Source organism: Ctenocephalides felis, unplaced genomic scaffold (genome assembly GCF_003426905.1).
Source record: "Ctenocephalides felis isolate EL2017-DRISC unplaced genomic scaffold, ASM342690v1 CF-g0.4_SCAFFOLD_01886, whole genome shotgun sequence".
Classification (NCBI taxonomy): domain Eukaryota; kingdom Metazoa; phylum Arthropoda; class Insecta; order Siphonaptera; family Pulicidae; genus Ctenocephalides; species Ctenocephalides felis.
The window spans coordinates 176,838,243-176,859,055 of NW_020538040.1; the positions used below are offsets into that span (position 1 = coordinate 176,838,243).

At 28.6% G+C, this 20,813-nt stretch overlaps 1 protein-coding gene across 1 annotated transcript in view; it reads right to left on the reverse strand.

The window, feature by feature from the left end:
- Positions 1 to 12,067, reverse strand: part of LOC113376549 (putative thiamine transporter SLC35F3) — a 78,256-nt gene extending 66,189 nt beyond the window's left edge. Inside the window, exon 1 of the mRNA XM_026616509.1 lies at positions 11,910 to 12,067. The gene's annotated coding sequence lies outside the window, so the exon portion shown is untranslated. The remainder of the gene's footprint in view (positions 1 to 11,909) is intronic.
- Positions 12,068 to 20,813: the final 8,746 nt, after the last annotated feature.

Consider the following 20,813-nt stretch of genomic DNA (forward strand, 5'->3'; position numbering starts at 1 on the left):
CCTTTGGAGAGAAGAAATATAATAATATAATTGTCATGTCATATCGATTTCATAAATCGATCCAATTTATGAATAGTGTTTAATACATTTCTAAGAAGATAGGGAGTGATGTGGCGAACACGAGTTGTCCAGGAGTCGGAATTGGTTTTGGATTGGGAAATATATATATATATATATATATATATATATATATATAAAATTCTTCTGTACGAGTGTAAGATTTGATACTTCTCCTAAACGTTTATTCGGATCTCAATCTTATTTTTAAAGTTTGTCAAAATTTTTTTTTTAAATTTAATGAACTATAAAACAACAGTAATATTGTAAAAATAAATATCAAAAATTACAAAAAACAGTTATTGTTTGACATTAATAATATTTGAACAGTCATCTGGTAGAAATGCCAATTCACTTGAAATTTGAATTCAGCTGAAATTATGAGCCTAGATAATAATAGAATATAATGCATAAGAAAAATGTAATGTCTACATTATTATTACCGAAAAGCAGCTGAGATATGCCAGAAATTAAAATAATATATAGTCAACAGTATATATTTGGCAGATGTAATTATGTAATTTATTTTAATAAAAACTTCAATAAGTACAAAATTGCATTTACATTATTTTTTAAACTTATGCATATCGCATTTTGCTTTACTTTACTACTTTGTATGTAATTATTTGATAATATAAAAAATATTTCTACTTATTGAAAAAATGATTTAGAATTTTGTTTCATGTGTCAAAAATTCATTTGTTTGGCATTGGATATGGAATATTTAGCAATTTGGTCTTAGATTGAAGAGTGCACATGTGAACTAGATTTTATAAATTAATTCATCTAAGATTTGAACTTAAGCAATAATGTTTATCAAAGTATTAGTAAAAAAAAAAGTACTTTAGAAATTATAATTGCCAAAAAGCAACTAATACATGGTACGAGATTATGAAAATTATAGACTAAATTATTGAAGCAATTATGTTGTGTGGAAAAATTAAGTGTAATATTGTTTTTTATCGCAGATACTATATTATTTTTTTCTGAATTTCTTATACTGTTTAGTTAACTGCAATTTCCAATACGTATAAGCTTTATACTAAGACCATAAACGCATCACAAAGGCAGAACATCAAATGGGATATTAAAAAGTATAGGACAGAATATTAAAAAATTTGGAACTTTTGAATTATAGACGTGGGTACAGGACAACATCTGTCGGGTCATCTCGTATATATATTAGGGTGATCCTTAAAGTAGTCATTTTCGAATTTCCTTGCTCCCAGGGGCTCAAATGCTTCCAAATTGATAAAAAACAATTCTCTGAAAGTTTTAGCTCTTAATATTAACGTTTAGATAGTGCGCAATTCAATCAAACTTCGTATGGAAAGAGCATGGAAAAAAATTTAAAATTAAAAAAATGGACCAGCCTAATATATATATATATATATATATATATAAATGGGCATAAATTTATGTCTATATGGCGTTTACTATGCATAGGCATAATTTATGACTATGCATAGTAAACGAAGTTTTTTCATCAAAAATCTACAATTAAGCAAATTGTAGCGTTTCTTAAAAGCAAATGCGTAGGGAATCCAATAAATACGACTTAATTACATGATTTCATGCTGAGGTTACCTATCTTAACGCAGTAAATTTAATCAAAGCAGATAACATAAATAGGTTACAACTACCGTACATGCAAACTATTCTCTGTTCTCTGGTCTTTATTTTAAAAATACATCGCAATGTAATGGATTTTATAAGAACTTTGATAACTTGACGACTTTAAATAGGTATTCTTCAAGGAATCATTTTGTGACATGATATTATTTTCCGAACTATTTTAAGTAACCGTCGATGAAGGTGATGGTGAGCTCAAAGAGAATATATGAAAACATTTTATAAAATTCATGAACACGTATTTTATTAACGTCTATTGACTGAACTACATTCTGCGGAGTAGCATACTTTTCAAATATTTACAACCAGTGAATAATTCAAGAAGATATTTCAGTTTTATACACTGGCAGAAAAATAAAACAGGGAAATATCAAAAATTAAGTTGCGGGAAATTTTATAGACTATTTTTGAAAGGAAACCGCGCTATATGAAAGGTGAAAGAAAATCGATGCATACATTTTTGGTTAAATTTTTACACCAATAAATAAAACGCATGAAATGAAAAAAATTAAATATGCTATTACTCATATCATATTGCTGTATGAAATATAGTATGACAACTTTACTCAATTTTCAACCACTGGACAAAATTAATTAAAATGATATAAATATATAAATATTTTTTTACAAAAATAATTCTTAAGAAAGTATTTTGTACCGTATGTGAAATTTTGTTATATTATCCGTTATTTCTGTTGTGAATACACATCTGTAACTCTTTAAACATCGATTTACTATATGGTATACTACTTTTATTGACAATTTTATACATTGGTTAAATAATTTTGAAATATACATATATTAATAGTTACCAATCGATGTTATTTGCAAAATATTTATTATGCTAATTAATTAATTGGTAGTTTCAGCATTAAATATTTTATTTATTTATTCACAAGCTCTAATCAATAATAATCTTATAATTTCCAGCTATTGTTCAATCAAAATTTGATTAAATTGAACTAGTCTTAAAAATCGAACTAATATTTTTGTCTGTATTCCAATTACAATCTACCTATTTCAATGAAGACAATTACTTTTTTTACAAATGGAAATTTTACAAATGGAATTTGGAAGGCAACTCATTATATTTTTACATACTGAAAATAAATTTTTTAATTTAACTAATAACCCAGGAAAGCTTGGAAAGACTACTTTTATTAAGAAAAATATGTTTGATTTATAATTTCTAGTAAAAATGAACATCACTACTGCTTGATGAGGTTGCACGAAATCTTGTAATGTCTTGTAATCTTGTGGTTGCAAGGAAAAGACTGGACATATCTATTCAAACAAACATAATACATTATTTATAATAATGTAATAACTTTATCATAAAATGTTACAAATTAAATTTAAATGTATCAAATTATAAAACTTTTGACTGTTGTTTTTTCGAATTTCAATAGTAAAAAATCACAAGCAGAAACAAACACCGATATGCATAATTTATATCTTTAATTGTATATTTCATTTCATATTCCATTTTCTTATTCTAGAAGATATTTTTCGCAGAGTACAAAATAATTGTCTGCTAAACGTTTCGGAATAATTTCAATTTAACTGTCTGCATTCACAATCCATTACTTTCTGAGTATACAAATTTATGCAAACTCGTTCATTACAGTTTTTTCGAGAGCTTGAAACTCATGGAGATAAATATTGTATCGTCAACAAAACAGAACTTTACTGAACAAATTCATTGCACTGTAACAGCAAACAAACTTTGAGGAAAAATACTCTCTCATTGTCGGTATTGCACTTGTAAAAAAACGCCTGTTATGTAAATATAAATATTTATCATAAGAAAATTATCGTATGAACAAAATTTTAACCATTGTCTCTAAACAAATCGGTTTTTAATCAACATAATCAAATTTAACAAAATGAATAAAGTTATTTTTATTTAATCAATATCTGATAACTTTGCACGAAATTTACCAGATTAATCAGCTGCAAATAAATACATTTGACGATGGTCTACGACTGTAATGAATAATAATATGAATATAGTCGCCTACGTTTCGGGTCTACGACTAACAGCCATCAGGTATAAAAATACACAGTAGAGTTCACGTTTTTTTTAGTTTTGAACACGATGTAATGTAATCATTATTCAATCAAAAGGTATAAAATTTAGTAGAATTTAATCTTTTTATTCGGTTATAAGAGCTACAAATCTACAGGGTGCGCCATTTATATGTGGTCATATAAATGGCGCATATTCATGCTGAGTAACTTCATTAATTTTCAATAAATTTTGTTAATTTTTTGTTATTATCAAATTTGAAGCTTTACAATTTTTTCCAGCTATATTCGAAAAACAACGTCGATCAAATGAACCCCTTCATTGCTCAAACTTCAATATTTTCATTGACCACATATTGATGGCGCACCCTGCATCTGGACCATCAGCTAAATAATCAACTTTATATAAACTAAAGCAAGTACATAAAATTGTCCTTTAATATCATAACATAAATATAATATATTTTGAATATAAAAGTTTTCCTAGTTAGAAGTAAAATGGTTATGGCAGTCAGGCCATATAAGATAGATGAGCATCAAAATAATAACGGATCAAAAATTTATCTCTATAAAAATAATGAGTATTTGTTAAATAAAAAACTGCTGACTATTCGTTTTTTAACGTGAATTAAAACAATTTAATAAACTCAATAAATCCACCACTATTTTTATCCAGTCAACATACAAACAAATAAAAATTAATGACGTATAAATAAAAATCACTGACCAAACCGAATTTTCAAGTGCATTAGTATCCATCACTATTTTTTACGACAGAATAATAAACACGCAATATGAATAATTGTTTCCATATTAAATTTTAAATATATCGCTAAATACTTTATGAATAATCCTGGTTAAAAGACGGCCATACACTATATAAATAGATAGACTTAACGACATATAATATATAAATAGATGGTCATCAATAATGAATAATAGCAGGTCTAAATAATTAATAACGCATTAAAAATAAATCAAATCGATCTCTTTAAAATTAGTATTTGCTAAGCGATATAGCTGCTGATTTTTTAGTTGTTCACTCATTTGTTTGAAAGTCATTACAGTCATTGGAAAATAAATGTAAAAAAATACAAAAAAAAGTGCGCGTAAGGTTCCCACGCGATTGAAGTAAAACTTATTTGCTACTGTGTAAGATGGCATTCAAGTAGAAATAAATACGTCATATAACAATTTTGAATAATGTTTGTTAGTAATATGGTAACACTCGTGATGCACACATTTATTAGTGTCAACCATTATACACATTTATATAATGATGAATTATAAATTACATATATTATTTATAATGGCATTAAAAATATGTATAATATTTAAAAACAATGATGTAATTAAAGTCATACTTTAAATTTGATATGACCGGTTTGTCATTGTAATTAGCATTTAGGACTGGATTATTTTAAACATCGCCTAAACAAATATTGTTTTCGCAATTTCACTCATCATGGAATAATTGTGTTTGAAGAACTTCATGTAATTAAAATTAACAAACATTCATTGGCGGGTTGTATTTTTTTTACTCTTTCGCTGGCGATATAATCTCATTCTTTGAACAGCTCTAATATCTGTCTTGCCTAAAAAATATTTTCTATTTTAAAAACTTTAAAGGTTTATAGAAAATACGGATAATATAGAAATAATTTCTAATCAATGAACTTACGTTTATCATTTCACGTTTTATTATTTTCAAGGAACAGGGAAAAATATTTTTCTAATTCAGGCATTTTTTATTAAATCAAGATTTGTACTACTATGTAACTTTAAAATGTTTATCTATGCTGATTTTCTTGTTGATATCGGTACGCATACAACGTTGACGCCGGTATGCATACAACAACAGATCTCTATTCACATACGCGACAACTAATCACAATCGACCCGTTTAGAAATGATATTATCGAGCACAAATGAATCATTGGCAATTGACTCTTATCTACCGTAACGCACTTCCGCTACATTTGTACGGATTTACACCTTAGTCGCGCCTAAAGAAGTTTTACTTCAAAATATGAAAATCGATACATTTAATGAATCCACCACTGTTTTAATCCGGTTCATAATTCTGGCTCTGGAAAAATACGCCGACGTCATGGTGAAAATTAAGACGACGCGACGCGACCTGTGAAAAGTCAACGGGTCGATGCGTCAGAGGAACATTTCGGAACGATGAAATTTGAATAACACCAGACTCTGAAATTAGATTATGTAATAGTACACATTTATGGGACAATTAAAATTAATTAAAGATATTAATTTAACACATTTATGTAATATAAACTGGAAAGATTTGGTTGTAGATATATGTAATTAGAAGTGGATTTAATTACGTTTCTTATGGGCCGAATGCAGTTGGTCGCATATATAATGAAGCAAGGACAAATGTGTATGTTTCACGCATTCTCTTATAACTATTTCATAACGTTTAATGTCTGAACACTTGAAAATGAGTAATTGTACTCAAAAGACTACTAAACAATAATAAAATACACACGCTATATATTTGCATATGCGTATATATATATATATATATATATATATATATATATATAAACGCCATGTTATAAATTAAATGAGAGCGCTGGGCGCTGAATTAAAAAAATATGAAGATTAACTAGTAAGGTAAAAAATACATTCGAGATGAACTACATTAATTTATTTGTGTGTGTATGAATCATATGTGTTGATATGTTTGTGTATACCAATTGTTAAGTAGATAAAATAGATTAGATCAACTATTATTAACTATTTGTAAAATTAATTCCAATCTCTTACACCTGATGTAAATGAGTATCTGACTGAGATTCAGTATGCACATATATTTTACAATAAATTTTAATAAATAAAAAAAACTATTGGTAAGTATTCATGAATGTATACTAGTAGTTTATGAGCATACTAGATAAATAACATTTTTTTGTTCACATATATATTTTCAACTGTCCACTTGAGGACAGATAAATAAAATCTAGCACGATTCTCATATAACCACCACTTTTTTTATATGACCACCATTTTGCTTGTTAATCCTTGAACATAATTCATTCTATTAACAAAAATATTGATATTTAATGAACGAGAACAATAAAATTTTTTCAACAACTCTCAAAATTCATGATTATTATAATTCTTATAATGTTGTTGCCTATCTTTTCCAAATATAGAAGAATACCGATAAACTTTACTATGTTGCAGAATGTAAATTGTTATGGATTTATTTAACTTTGTTAAAGATGATTGTACGGGGCTAGTTTGTAAAAAAAAAGATCAAAAAAGCTGGGTTTAAGTGACATTTTTCTCTAAAGTATATAGCATAAATGTCCTGACATATGTAAATATAATCGACCTTAACAAGAATTGTGGTTATGCTTTTTAAAGCTTTTAAAATCGTGAAAAAGAAATTTTGACGTCGCTCATTATTTCAAACTTTGAGGAATTTTTATAATTAAACCACTTATTCCAGTCCTATAATAGTTTAGTATGCTCGTTAAAACCATGAATTATATCAAAATACAAAGTTTCATCAAAATCGTCAAAAAAGTTTTTAATGATGGCTGGTCATTAAATTTAATAATGCTCCGTAGATCGTGCCATATCGAATTTCATGGAATGACTTTGAAATTTGTAAAAAAAGTTTTGCGGCAAAAATGTTTGGATTTTTCTGCTAATTTTAAAGTAACGGCTTGGTAGATCCTCTCGCAAACCGGACAACGCAAATCCTTATGGAGTTTTATTAAATGGCATTTAAATTTTAAAGTCGGTTCAGCCGTTAATGAGAAAACATCTACAAAAGGTCAAATTTATAGGCTCAACTACACATATACACATAACTTTTTTAAGTGTAGTATCCAACGATTCAGAATGACTAAAAACATCGCAAATGAATGTTTAAGACCATGAATCCTAACAAAGTTCAAAGATTCATCAATATCGTCAAATACGTTTTTAGTGATGGTCGGTCATTAGTAAGGCTCAGTCGAACGTTCTATTATATCGAATTTCTTGGAATGGTTTTGAAATTTTCAAAATTTGTTAAAAAAAAATTGCGGCAAAATATATTGCATTTTTCTGCTAAAGAAGTTGGTCAGCTAATCGTCTCGCAAAACTAATCAATGCGAGTTCTTTTATCAAATAACTTTCAAATTTTTTAAGTCGGTTCGGTCCTTAATGAGGAAGCGTTGAAGGAAGGTCAAATTTAGGCGCGCCTACACACACATACACATACTTTTTGAAATTGTGGTATCAAACAATTCAAAATGACTGGAAACATCGCAAAAACAAAATTAGAAAATAGGATTATAAAGCGATAAAATAAACTTTTATTCCTCCTTGGAAAGGTGGAAAAATCTAGGCTGGATATAATTATCAACATTTGATCTTCCAGAAACCTCGCCTAATTAAATTTTTAGCGATGTTTCATCGGTCGTGTCAACAGCCCGTGTTCGTTATCTAGGTGTAACTGTATTAGGTCATATCTAAAGTCATATTCCGCAAACGCACCTAAAGTGAAATCTATTTTGCATAGTTAGTGGCGAGACCCCGATCACGCGAACCTTCGTGTTACGACCCCGTCGATCCGTGTGAATCCTCTCCTAAAGACAACTCATTCATTCACGCATTATTATATAATTCTGCAAAGACTTCTTGAGGCCAATTACACTACACACAGTACTACACTTCAGCGAACAATTAATGACATTGTAACTACATTCGTAATGAAGAGGAAAAATCGAACGCATTTACCGTAATAGGCGAGTTTAAAAGTCAATTAGTGGAATTGTGGGCAATTTGCGCTCCAGTTGTATTTCACTTTGCGTTTGAGAAATTTTTAGTATTTTCATATTAATGGTAAGAATAAAATTTACTTATTTATAACATTATTATAATGATGATTTCCAAATTAAACAAAGCAGTTTTTCAAATGAAAAAATTCATCTCAGTTGTTCTGTAGAAATACAAACACGGAAAAAAATAAGCAAAGTAGTTGGTGTAAAAGACTTTGCTAACACACTAATAACACATACGTTTGTCTAATAAGCTAATTTGATATCATAATAATGAAAAAAATTATTCAAAATGTAAGAATAATGAGAATTTTTATTTATTTATTTTTTTTTTTGAACAGCAATCAGAACCCAATAGTCCTGTAAGCTGTTGTGCTGATTTGACTTAATACTAGTCTGTTTGACAGATGGCAACCCAATCAGTTGTCACATCTTTTTATGATAGATTATTATTACAATTTCTGTAATAAGGCAAGTATTTTTATTGGTGCAGCAATGCCGGGTGAGGGCTATTTTCACTTGGAAACATATTACTATCTATATTTTTAAGTGAAAATCGTTATCACTGCTGCCAGACAACAGGCTGCTCGATGTGAGTATCGAACCCGGGACCTCTGAAACAATTCCCGTCGCAGAATAATGAGAATAAAAATAATGTGTATATATTAGGTTGTCAAATATCTCCCTTCCGCTTTTTTGCTCTTGGTTTATAATACAAAAAGGCGGAAGGGAGATATTTGACAACCTTATAAAAATATTAATACTATTATGAAACTTTGAAAATATAAATAATTGATATTGAATATAACATTTGTTTAATAAGCTAATTTGGGATCATAATAATAAGTAATTTTATTTGAAATGTAATAATAATGAAAACAAAAATGATTTGTATTTCAAAAAGTTAATATTATTATTAATCTATGAAAATATAAATAATTGATATTGAATATTAACTATTAACAAAAATCTGAAGTAATATTTACTATCCGTATAAATATTATTTGGAATGAATAAATAAAAAATAAATGAATAATTTAAATATAGTACTTAAAAAATCTAGTAACTTTTACTTCAATTCCGCAATATGTATGAAGCCCACGTCTAAATCAAAGGCTGACTATTAATTTTCTTTTTTTATATTTAAATACTGATTATTAATATGTGTTCAAAAAGCTGTTGTAATGTAAATTCATTAATATTATGTTTCTAGACAACCCAGAGGTTGACCATTTTCTTTCTGGCGAGATCGCATTATATATATATTTCTTATTGTGATGTAAAAATTGCATATAGCCATGTCCCAAAATACTATTTTCACTTGCCATATTTTAGATCTCTAATCTCACGTGAAAATCTGATGTCACTGACGCTTGATAAAAGCTAGCTTAATTTAGATATATTAAGCCATGTAAATGGCTATTTTTGTGAATAACGGAAGCCGATTTATATTAAAAAAAAGAACCACAAAAAGCCATTGGCAATTCCAATTAATATATTTTAACAAAAAAACATTATGTGATTAGATTATAGATGAAGAAAACAAATACAAAGGATCTATTTTTTTATAAAAATACAAATCAAACTTTAAATTCACCCAATTCAAGAAGTTAATCAAAAATGTCTATTGCAGATTTAAGGGATTAACATATTTATTTAACACTAGATAATTTCTAACAGGGAATTAACTTCAACACAGAAATGCCTCGTACAATTTTTGATAAATATTAAAATCAAATTTTAAATATAACTAGCATTCAAATTCACTATAAGTTCATAAATACAAACCAACTCGAAGATTGAACAAAAAAAAAGTGACCATCAGAATGATTGACCCAAGATTTAATAAGAACGATGATTTTACAGAAATATTTTCAATTGTTTATTTAAAATAGTTTTAAAAAATTGCTTCGATGATAAATTAGGTCATATCCACTTCAACAAGTAGACGTGCTTTACAAAATACTAAATGCAAATATTTTTATATAAGCAAATAAACATATTTCTTGTCAGATCATTTTCAATACTTGTTCTATGAATGTACAATTTAATATGCAAAAAAAACTCCACGGTTCAACTATTAATCGGTAGCATCAAACAAACGGTTATCAAAACGTATTGATGCAACATCAATTTATTTTTTATTGAAATATTTTTGAAAGTATTAAGACTCATTACGTTAGATAATAATACGCAAATTTAGAACCATAAGTCATATTCATTTGACATATGCAATAGAAATTCGCAAGTTTGACATTTATGATTTCGAGTATACAATTTATCATATTACAAGATAAAATCATTCGGCAATAAACTTTTTACTTTGCACGACTCTTTCTAAATAGACTACACTCACAAAAATTAAATTATACGTTCACTAAAAATAATAATTTATACGAGAAAGCTTATTTTGCATTGTAAAGACAATATGTTTCAAACTGCAGGGATTGCAGGGATTGGCGAAAAATGACGTATTATGTAAGAAATTGTATCCCATGATCGTTTAAACCGATTTCTACTATAATAATACAGATGTGTGTAAATATGTAACTTCTAAATTAAGTTAATAAAATGTACCATATAAAAATTTAAGAGGGTCAGCGTCATTGTCGTTTGTCACACATGCCATATAATTTGGCTTAACAAGGAAATTTCTGAGTAATTACTATGAGATAACATACTCGCAGATGTAATATTAACAAAGAGGTTAAAAAAAGTTAGAAATTTACATAACTGCAGTTCGGTCGAAACTTTAATCTGGTATAAACCTATGGGGGATAGAAGTTTTTTTTAAGATCGATTAAAACTACTACGTTTCATCCTAACCTAGCATATTTTCTCGATAGGGCAACCCAGCGGTCAACCAGTCTTATTTATGTGTAAACTATACATCTATTAAATATGTATATATAATAGTGTTGGCGTATATATGTTTCAGCAATGCCCACAAAGAGCGATGTTTATTTGAGATTATATTTGAGATTTGTAACTTTAACTGAAAATTTGACATACTGCTTGACATCGAACGGGCCGAGATTGGGATCGTACCCGAGACTAGTAAAAAGAAATCACTATAGTTTGAACATAACTAGTCATTTAGACAAATAATCAAAATTTGTAGAAATAAGTAAATATACTTTAACTGCCCATCCAAATCAATTAGCCCAAAATCTTTTCGCTTTTAAATTTTCAGATGGCCAAAAAGAACACATCCACTAAAACTCTGCTGAAGGTATTTGTTTACACAATCATTCTTACTCTTATATTTTTCATTTAAAACAAAATAGTGGTAACTTCTACTCATTGTTATTTATATATTAAATTTGTTAGACGTCCACTAAGGACATTTGTAACCATTATATAAATTATACAGTAAAAAAAAATACTCACAAATTTATACGTCTCTGTGGGGATGCACAAGTACAATTCCTGACAGTTTGGACAGGTATAATGCAATGATTTGATAAACTACATATGATAACATATTCCATCAACAATTATAATGTAATCGAGTTCGTAGAATGCCACTGAGTAAACATTGCCGTCCACAATCGACGCCCGCAGACCATTTGAAAATAATTCTGGCCACGACGGTAAATCAGTATTTGTATATGTACTGACCGATACTATGTTAATTGTCGGCTTACGATAAAAATCATACAAATATTGAATCGATTTATGCAAATGCCATTTTAATAAGAATATTGGCATAGATACAAAACAAATATTATGCATTGTGTCATTGATGGTTCACACAGGGATTAAAAATCTTTATGACATTAGAATTGTAATAGAACATATAATTGTTGAAGATTTTTTTTTTATAATTTTATTTAACAGCGATCAGAATTTATGGGTTCTATGAGCTGTTGCGATTAATATTTTACAAACTCCGTTTGTTTTATTACAGATGGCAACCAAAACAGTTGTCACATCTCTGTATGATAAATTTTTATTACAATCTCTGTAATAGGGCAAGTATGGTGCAACAATGCCGGGTGAGGGCTATTTTCACTTGGAAACATATTGCATCTATATTTCCAAGTAAAAATCGTTGTCACTGCTGCCTGATAACAGGCTGCTCGAAGTGGATATCGAACCCGGGACCTCTGAAACAAATCCCGTCGCCCTTAACCGCTTACCTACGGGCGAGCCCAATGCAACATATAATTGTTAAAGAATGCAAATTTACAATTTTCGGGACCCTTTATGATGTGAAAATATTATTAACTTCACTAATAGTTTACACGTTTTATATTGAAATAATAAAATTTCAATTGATAAAACAATGGCGGTAATAAATGTAATTGTCTATGCCGTCCACAGTTCCCATACAATTATTTTAACACAATGATACAATATGGATTATGTTGATATAATTTCATTAACATACTTAGAACTTTGTAATTTTATTTAATTTTGATTGTAATTTTTATTTACATTGATATATACGAGACACTAAGGTGAAAATGTTATTCTACATGATTTGATTGAAAGTTCACTATATCCGAATGTAAACTCAAAATAAATTATTTTTGTAATCAGTTGACATCAGAAATTACGTAGTTTTATATGTTATTTTCTATCATTTTATCTATGCATTAAGAAATAATGACAAAATAACACAGTACGGTAATCGATACATAACTCATCAATATTCATAAATTTTTCTATCTAAAATTGATCAAGTAAAATCAATATCAAAAGCAATTTGTATTCCATTAAATTTAAAGCCAATTTCTCATCATTTGTGGATCAGCAGTTCGGTGATTGTGTACGGACAATGTCTACAAAAGGGCACGTGGAACTGTCTGATAATACACAACAAATAATAATAATAGAGAGGAATTATAATGATCGATAGACACGACACGGATGTCAAAACTCCTAGCGTCACAGCGCTCTAGGTCAGTTACCTCAAACCCCCTAAACGCATATCGAGGGCAGTGTAACAGAATCACTAGGAAAGTGACAAGTAATGAATTTCAGAAAAAACCTTAAATAACAACTTGACGTAATTAAAATTTGACTTACATTGAGACATGTCAGCAAAAGACGATTTGACCGTCTTTGTGTGTTGTATTATGATGTCTGTTTTTAATCTTCATGAGCTCTCGCAAATCTGGATCTGTTTATCATTCTCGAGCACGTTTGATCCGTTAGATCTCTTACGATACACTGACCACCGCCACATATTATCGCCGATGATTATTTAAAAATAATTCAAATTTTGTGAAAACAGTAATCGAACGCGCCTAACCTGCACATCACGATAACTTTTCGCCTAGGATATTTTTTATTCGATCGGTATATCCTTGCTCCCGGTGCTAAAGGAAAGCAGCTGTTTTGGCTTTTGCAGGAACGCGAAACACGTTGCGTACTGCAAGTCGTCGCGACGTCGTCGATACGATTCGGCTAGGCGAGATGACGCGTGCGCGGACCCGCCGCCCACGCGACCGAAGGGCCGTAGGAGTCGCACTCCTGGAACTAGCCGCGTAGCAGCGTATCGGCGGACTACGCGCTCCGGCCCCGAGAAACAATCGCACAGCTGCAATCAGTGAACCTTTGCAATAATTTTTAAACAAAACTAGCTGTAAGTGGAATTCTGTCTTAAGGCAATTAGGGCATCATGCCTTAAGGCAAATTGCTGGAACTTCCCGTACCGCAATTCAAAATTCGAGTAATTAATAATAATCAATAATAATAATCAACAAAAGTTGATCAATGATTTGAAACTTTTAATAGAATTTCGAACCATATTAAATCATTCTATCTTAAATCATTTATTTTGAAATATTTTGGAAATTCTGAACTTTTTCTCAAAGCAATCGTACTGCTTTAACTGCATAAAGACGAAATATCAAAGCGCGTAAGCGCCGCGTTGCCGTCTAACGCGTAAACATTGATACGGAACCCATAGGAATGTAAAAAAAGTTTATACTTATTGTTAAAATCTCCATAAAATATCTGATAATTTGATGTACATATGTCTAATGTTCATTTTTGACCGCCAAATGGCTCATTTTTTTACTTTTTCCTCCATATCTCCAAAGTCGTTGTATCTGCCTTTCCAAAAATTTGAACAGTTCTTCATTTAGTCACTACAAATGAAATGTTTTTTTGAATTATTCAAATCAGACGCTCCGTTCTCTTAAAAACTGAGTTACCGTTCTCGGCACTTTTTGCCCCGTATCTTCGGAACGAATAGATCTGCCTTCGCCAAAAACTAATCAGCACGTCTCCTTATCAATACGAATCGAATGTTTTTTGTATTATTCAAATCGGTTGATAAGTGTTCCCGAAATCATCGACGAAAATTTGTATCCAAACATACATACATACACGCACACACACACACGCACACACACACATACACACACACATATATCCATTTTTTCTGAGGTTTGCCAAAATGTTCAGAAGGTTTTGAAACGTAAAGATCTATAAAAATTTTCATTTTCGATTTTTTTGCGATTACTATAACTTGCCCTACGGGAAGTTAATTATGTTTTTTAAACATTCTTACAATATCTGTTATTGTATAAATAAATTAATTTGATTAACACATTTCATTTCATTCATTCCATTAAAATGCATTTAAGTGTAGATGTCAACTATGATCAGTAGGCACCTACAAAACATGGAATCTACAGATGCACGAAAAGCATAGATTCTAATTAGAATCTATTATAAATCTATTATAATTTTTATAAATCAACTGCTTATCGTAGGTCTATAATATTTTATGAGCCAATTCAGCAGTGAAATAGGTCAATGTTATAGTAAGGCTATGTTACGCTGCGTTTCTCATATAAAGTGGTACTAAAAACTATGCTATATATTTGCTGTGCGATCTTTGTAAAAATGCTATATATTTGCTGTGCGATCATGGTTTTATACATAAAATCTAACTTCCCGCGTGTATTAAAGTGGCACATCAGAAAGATGCATTTATGATGAATTTTTTTTTTGGTGTTTGTATGTTTTCTAGGTTATGTTTTATATTAAAAACCTGACTGCACATAAACCACACTGCATTTTGACAGTTTTTAGTTCCATTTTATATGAAAAAAGCAGCGTAACATGGTCTTGCCTTAACATAGGTCAATTTTACGGCAGAATCGGCCCATTAATATATTTTTTCAGACTACAAAATCTATCGTTATACAAAGTTTCATCAAAATCGTCAAAAAAAAATTTAACATTTAATAATTATGAAGACCGGCCGATCTTTACCAAAAACTAATCAACGGTATGCCTAATCAAAATTTTTTGAACAGATTTTGAATTTTTGAAATCGATTCAAGATTGTGGGCTAAAACATTGACAAACATTTTTACACTATTCTGCTGATTACAAAGAAGCGGCTTGGCTGATTGTCGCGCAAAACTGATTAACGCTCGTTTTTATCAAGTTACATCGAATGGCTCTAAAATTTTGAAATTGACGAAAGGTCAAAAATCGGCTCACATATACACACATCAGATACTTTTTCTAATTTTGGTCTCTTTCGATTCAGAATAACTTGAAACGTCGAGAAAACATAAAAATAACAAAACAGATTTTTCCGTAAAAATAAATTTCTTTTCGGGAGGTTAATAAACAGGTAATTGTATTGGTCTTCTTCATTTGGTCTCATTGGATCCAGAATGAATTGAAACGTCAAGAAAACAAAATTAGCGAATCAAATTTTTTCGCGAAAACAAATTTCTCCTTCTCAAAGTTAATAAACAGGTATTTGTATTGGCCAACCGTAAACTAATATCAAACAACTGAAGATGTGTACTAATTAAAATTGACATCTTTATCATTATGAAATATCAATAACATTATAATTACACCGAAGTCTTATCAATTATGCATTCAATAAGAAATTTTAAACACCTTGCGACAACATCTTTCTAAAAAGTTCCACTAACAGTAATTAATAATTGCACAAAATTCAACATTGAATAAGATAATTACATTAATTATGTTAAATAATTTGCAAAATATACAAATGTCAACATGTTGCAACATGTGTGTTTATATGCATATGTGAGATAAAGGAGTATGCGTAATTGAAGTTATTGGGTTAAATCAAGATGTTGTGCTTTAAAAGAAGTATATGTAACAAATAAAACAAAATATCATTGATTAGTTTATCAACTTCTCCCTACTCTGTACTGTACTCCGGAGCAGAGCTCGCACGCATGCTCCTTCCTGAAACGTATGTGCATGACAAACTCCGAAACCATACATAAGCTCCAAACATAAATATGATATATATATATATATATATATATATATATATATATATATATATATAAATAAATTATTTTATAATTATAATATTTCGTGTAATGTTTAAATTTTACAATTTTTTAGCACTACTGAATTATTACGGGACACACAGTGTGAAGCGCAAAAATAAATATTACAAATAATTATCGTTTCTTGTTTTGGCAATTTGGCTAAAAAAAACTGAAATATGTATATATATATATATATATATATATATGACTTTTTAAAGAAGTAAGCAGCCAGATAATAAAAAGAACACTAGATTATTTTATCAACTAAATTAATTGAAAAGACTTCCCTACGTTGGCAGTCTCAATTGGTTGTTCCCTACGTTGGGGTTTCAGTTGGTAAAAAACAACTAGCTGTAAGTGGAATTCTGTCTTAAGGCAATTAGGGCATCGTGCCTTAAGGCAAATTGCTGGAACTTCCCGTACCAAAAATTATTTTTTTTTTTTAAAACGATTAACATTTTTGAAAAAAAATTACTTTGAAAAAATAAGATTTTTGAGAAACTATAAATTGGACAAAAAATTAGTTTTTTTTGAAAAAAAAAAATTTTTTAAAAAAAATTTTTTTTTTAAAAAATTTTTTTTTTTAATTTTTTTTTTTTTTGAAATAAAAAATTTTTTTCTTTATTTTGACATATTGTGGAAGATCTGAACTTTTTTTCAAAGCAATCGTACTGCTTCAACTACATAGGGACAAAATATAAAGCGCGTAAGCGCCGCGTCGCTGTCTAACGCATAAGCATTGGTACGGAACCGATAGGAATGTTAACAAAATGTATACTTATTGTTAAAATCTCTATAAAATGTCTGATAATTTGATGTGCATATGTCTAATGATCATTTTTGACCGCCAAATGGCTCATTTTTTTACTTTTTCCTCTATATCTCCGAAACCGCTGGACCTACCTTCATGAAAGTTGTATCGATTCTTCATCTTGTCAATACAAATAAAATGTTTTTTGAATTATTGAAATCGGACGCTCCGTTCTCTTAAAAACTGAGTTACCGTTTTCGGAACTTTTTGCCCCGTATCTTCGGAACGGCTTGACCTGCCTTTGCCAAAAACTAATCAGCACGTCTCCTTATCAATACGGATCGAATGTTTTTTGAATTATTCAAATCGGTTGATTCTTGTTCCCGAAATCGTCGACGAAAATTTGTATCCGCACATACATACACACACATACATACATACATACATACACACACACACACATACACACACACACACACACACACATACATCCATTTTTTCTAAGGTATGCCAAAATGTTCAGAAACCTCTGAAACGTAAAGATATATAAAAATTTTCATTTTCGATTTTTTTGCGATTACTATAACTTGCCCTACGGGAAGTTAAAAAATGATATAAAAATAATATACCACATATTAAAACTTCTATAAAATAATGAACATAAATATTATAAGGGATCAAAAAGACGTTAAATCTTCACTAATCTAATAAAAGATGCACAAAAAAAAACGAAAAAAATCAAAGTAAATTAAATATAGAAAACTTATTACACAAAAATTAATTGAAAAACAAGTTATTTTACAAAAAGGTTTTTGTTTCATTTAATGTGTTTTTTTTTATTTACCAAATAATTTATCGCTTTTTATTTCATTTTATTTTTAATTTAAAAATAGCTAAAAAAAGTTTTTTATTGTATTGTATATACATAAGTATAAATATACATACATGCTATTAATAAAATTTTACTGTACATTTACTTTAACTTCACAGACTTCACGTTGCATTTAAAATCAACAAATAAGTTTAACCGAATACATCAAAATTTTAATAAAAAAAACATATGTAATTGGTAACAATCAAAGAAAAAAAATTGATAAAACTTGAAAATATACATTTTGTAAGATAATGTGTGACACCAATTTATGAAAGATGTGAAGATTTAAATAAAGTAGAAAGAAATCATTTTTTTCAAAAAAATAATCAATCCAAAATAAATTGAATCTGGATAAAGTCGAGCAAATCACATGAATTAAATAAAACAAAATTGATAATAAAGTAAAAAGTAATTGAAATTCTGTTACAAAATGTATGATGCATTTGTCTATGCATTTTTCAAGAAATAAATTTGGTAAAACTAAAAATTGATTTTCTTAGATAATGTAAAACATCTATTTATTCACTAATGAAGAAATGAAAGAAGTATCTATCTATCTATGCCCTTATAAAAAAATAAAATAGTTTTGCAAAAAAGATTTTAATCAAAATAGTTGAATTTGGCATAACTCGAGCAATCCGGTGAATAAAATAAAACACGTAATTGCTCACAATTTTGACAGAAATATTAATATAAATTGAAATTCTGTTGGATAATGTGAAACGCCTTATCTATTCACTTACAAAAAACTAAATAAAAAAAATAAGATAAATTTTCATAAAAAAAATTATTCCAATAATTTGAAATAAGTCGAGCAATTCAGTGTAAAATAATCTTAACAAAAAATTGAGAAAAATATAAAATTTATATTCTTTTAGATAATGTATAACATCTATCTATGCTGTAATAAAGAAATGCAAAAAGTATATCAATAATGCCCTTACAAAACAAAACAAAACAAATAAAAATTTAGTAATTGATAGTAATTGATACCAGTCTCAGAAAAAACATTGATAAAATTACGAATTGAAATTCTGTTAGATAATGTATTAATATCTATCTATAAAATTGTAAAAACGAACAACAATTATGCCTGGGAGTAATGCTAAACGCTCACCTTCTAAAACTGCTAATGCATTTAACAAGATCAGAAAGTTCATTTTCTACATCGTTTTCGAGTTAAGTTTTAAACGTATTACAGAATGCTCTGCGAATACATAATGTTTGTCGTACTTTGCAATTTGTACATCTTTAATCCAACAATGAAGTTTCCATTACAAGTACCGAAATGCCCTAATTTGTCACACGGCCAAGGACGTCAGTTGCACTACTAATGACAATGGATAATTGTTATTTTCATGTTATTGTCAACATTATGAACTAGAAAACTAATGTTTTGTACTCTAGAATTGAAATTATGAAATACGACCATTATTATTGTACAACTGAAGCGAGGGAATTACATTTAATTAAGATGACCAATTTCGAAATGTCTTAAAACTTGACATAGAAATATGACGACTTAATAATGATTTCTCACATCTATGTGGAAATGCAGTTTTTTAAGCAATAGAATTATAATATATATTTGTAATGAATGAAAAAAAAATTTGCTGATATTATATGGAAGTATTAACATTAGTTTGTCCACTTTTCTCCATAATTTTAAGATCTTAACGAAAAAAAAAATTAAAGGAAAATTGCATTTTTCTTTTAATTACCCTATGTTTCATAAAAAATAATACCAATGTTATTACCGATCTTCTAACAAAAAAATAAAAACTGGTATATGTAAGATTAAACCTTACAAAACAGTTGCCAAATGATCATGATAATTATAAATATTCATTAACATGTATTATTATTTTAAATTCATAGCGTTTAAACTTAATGGGTATTTTACTTTTGAATATTTAATATTAAACTTTAGTACAATTAGAAATTTATAAAAAAAAAATCGATATCCATAACAAAACACACGATACAAAAAAGTTGGGGAACCTATGCTGGACTGGGTATTGGACTCTTTAATAAATCATTTTTGACCATAAAAAAATTAAAAATAGGAAATATCACTAATTACATAATCAAGTCTAAGAAACTTGCTTATAATAAATTATATTATATTAAGAGCTAATATTTATATACACATTAATGTATTAAAAAAGAATTAATCCAATTTTTTTGCATGCAAATCTCAGTAGAAATATTACTATATATGCATTAGCTTCACATCGAATTTAAAATGTTTGATTCTGTATTATTTGTTTAACTTACTATCCGCAATATAAAAGGATAAAATGTAACTAATTGCACATATAAAAAAAATCTCACTTACCATAAAATTGGCTTCAGAAGTCCAATTTTCGATATCC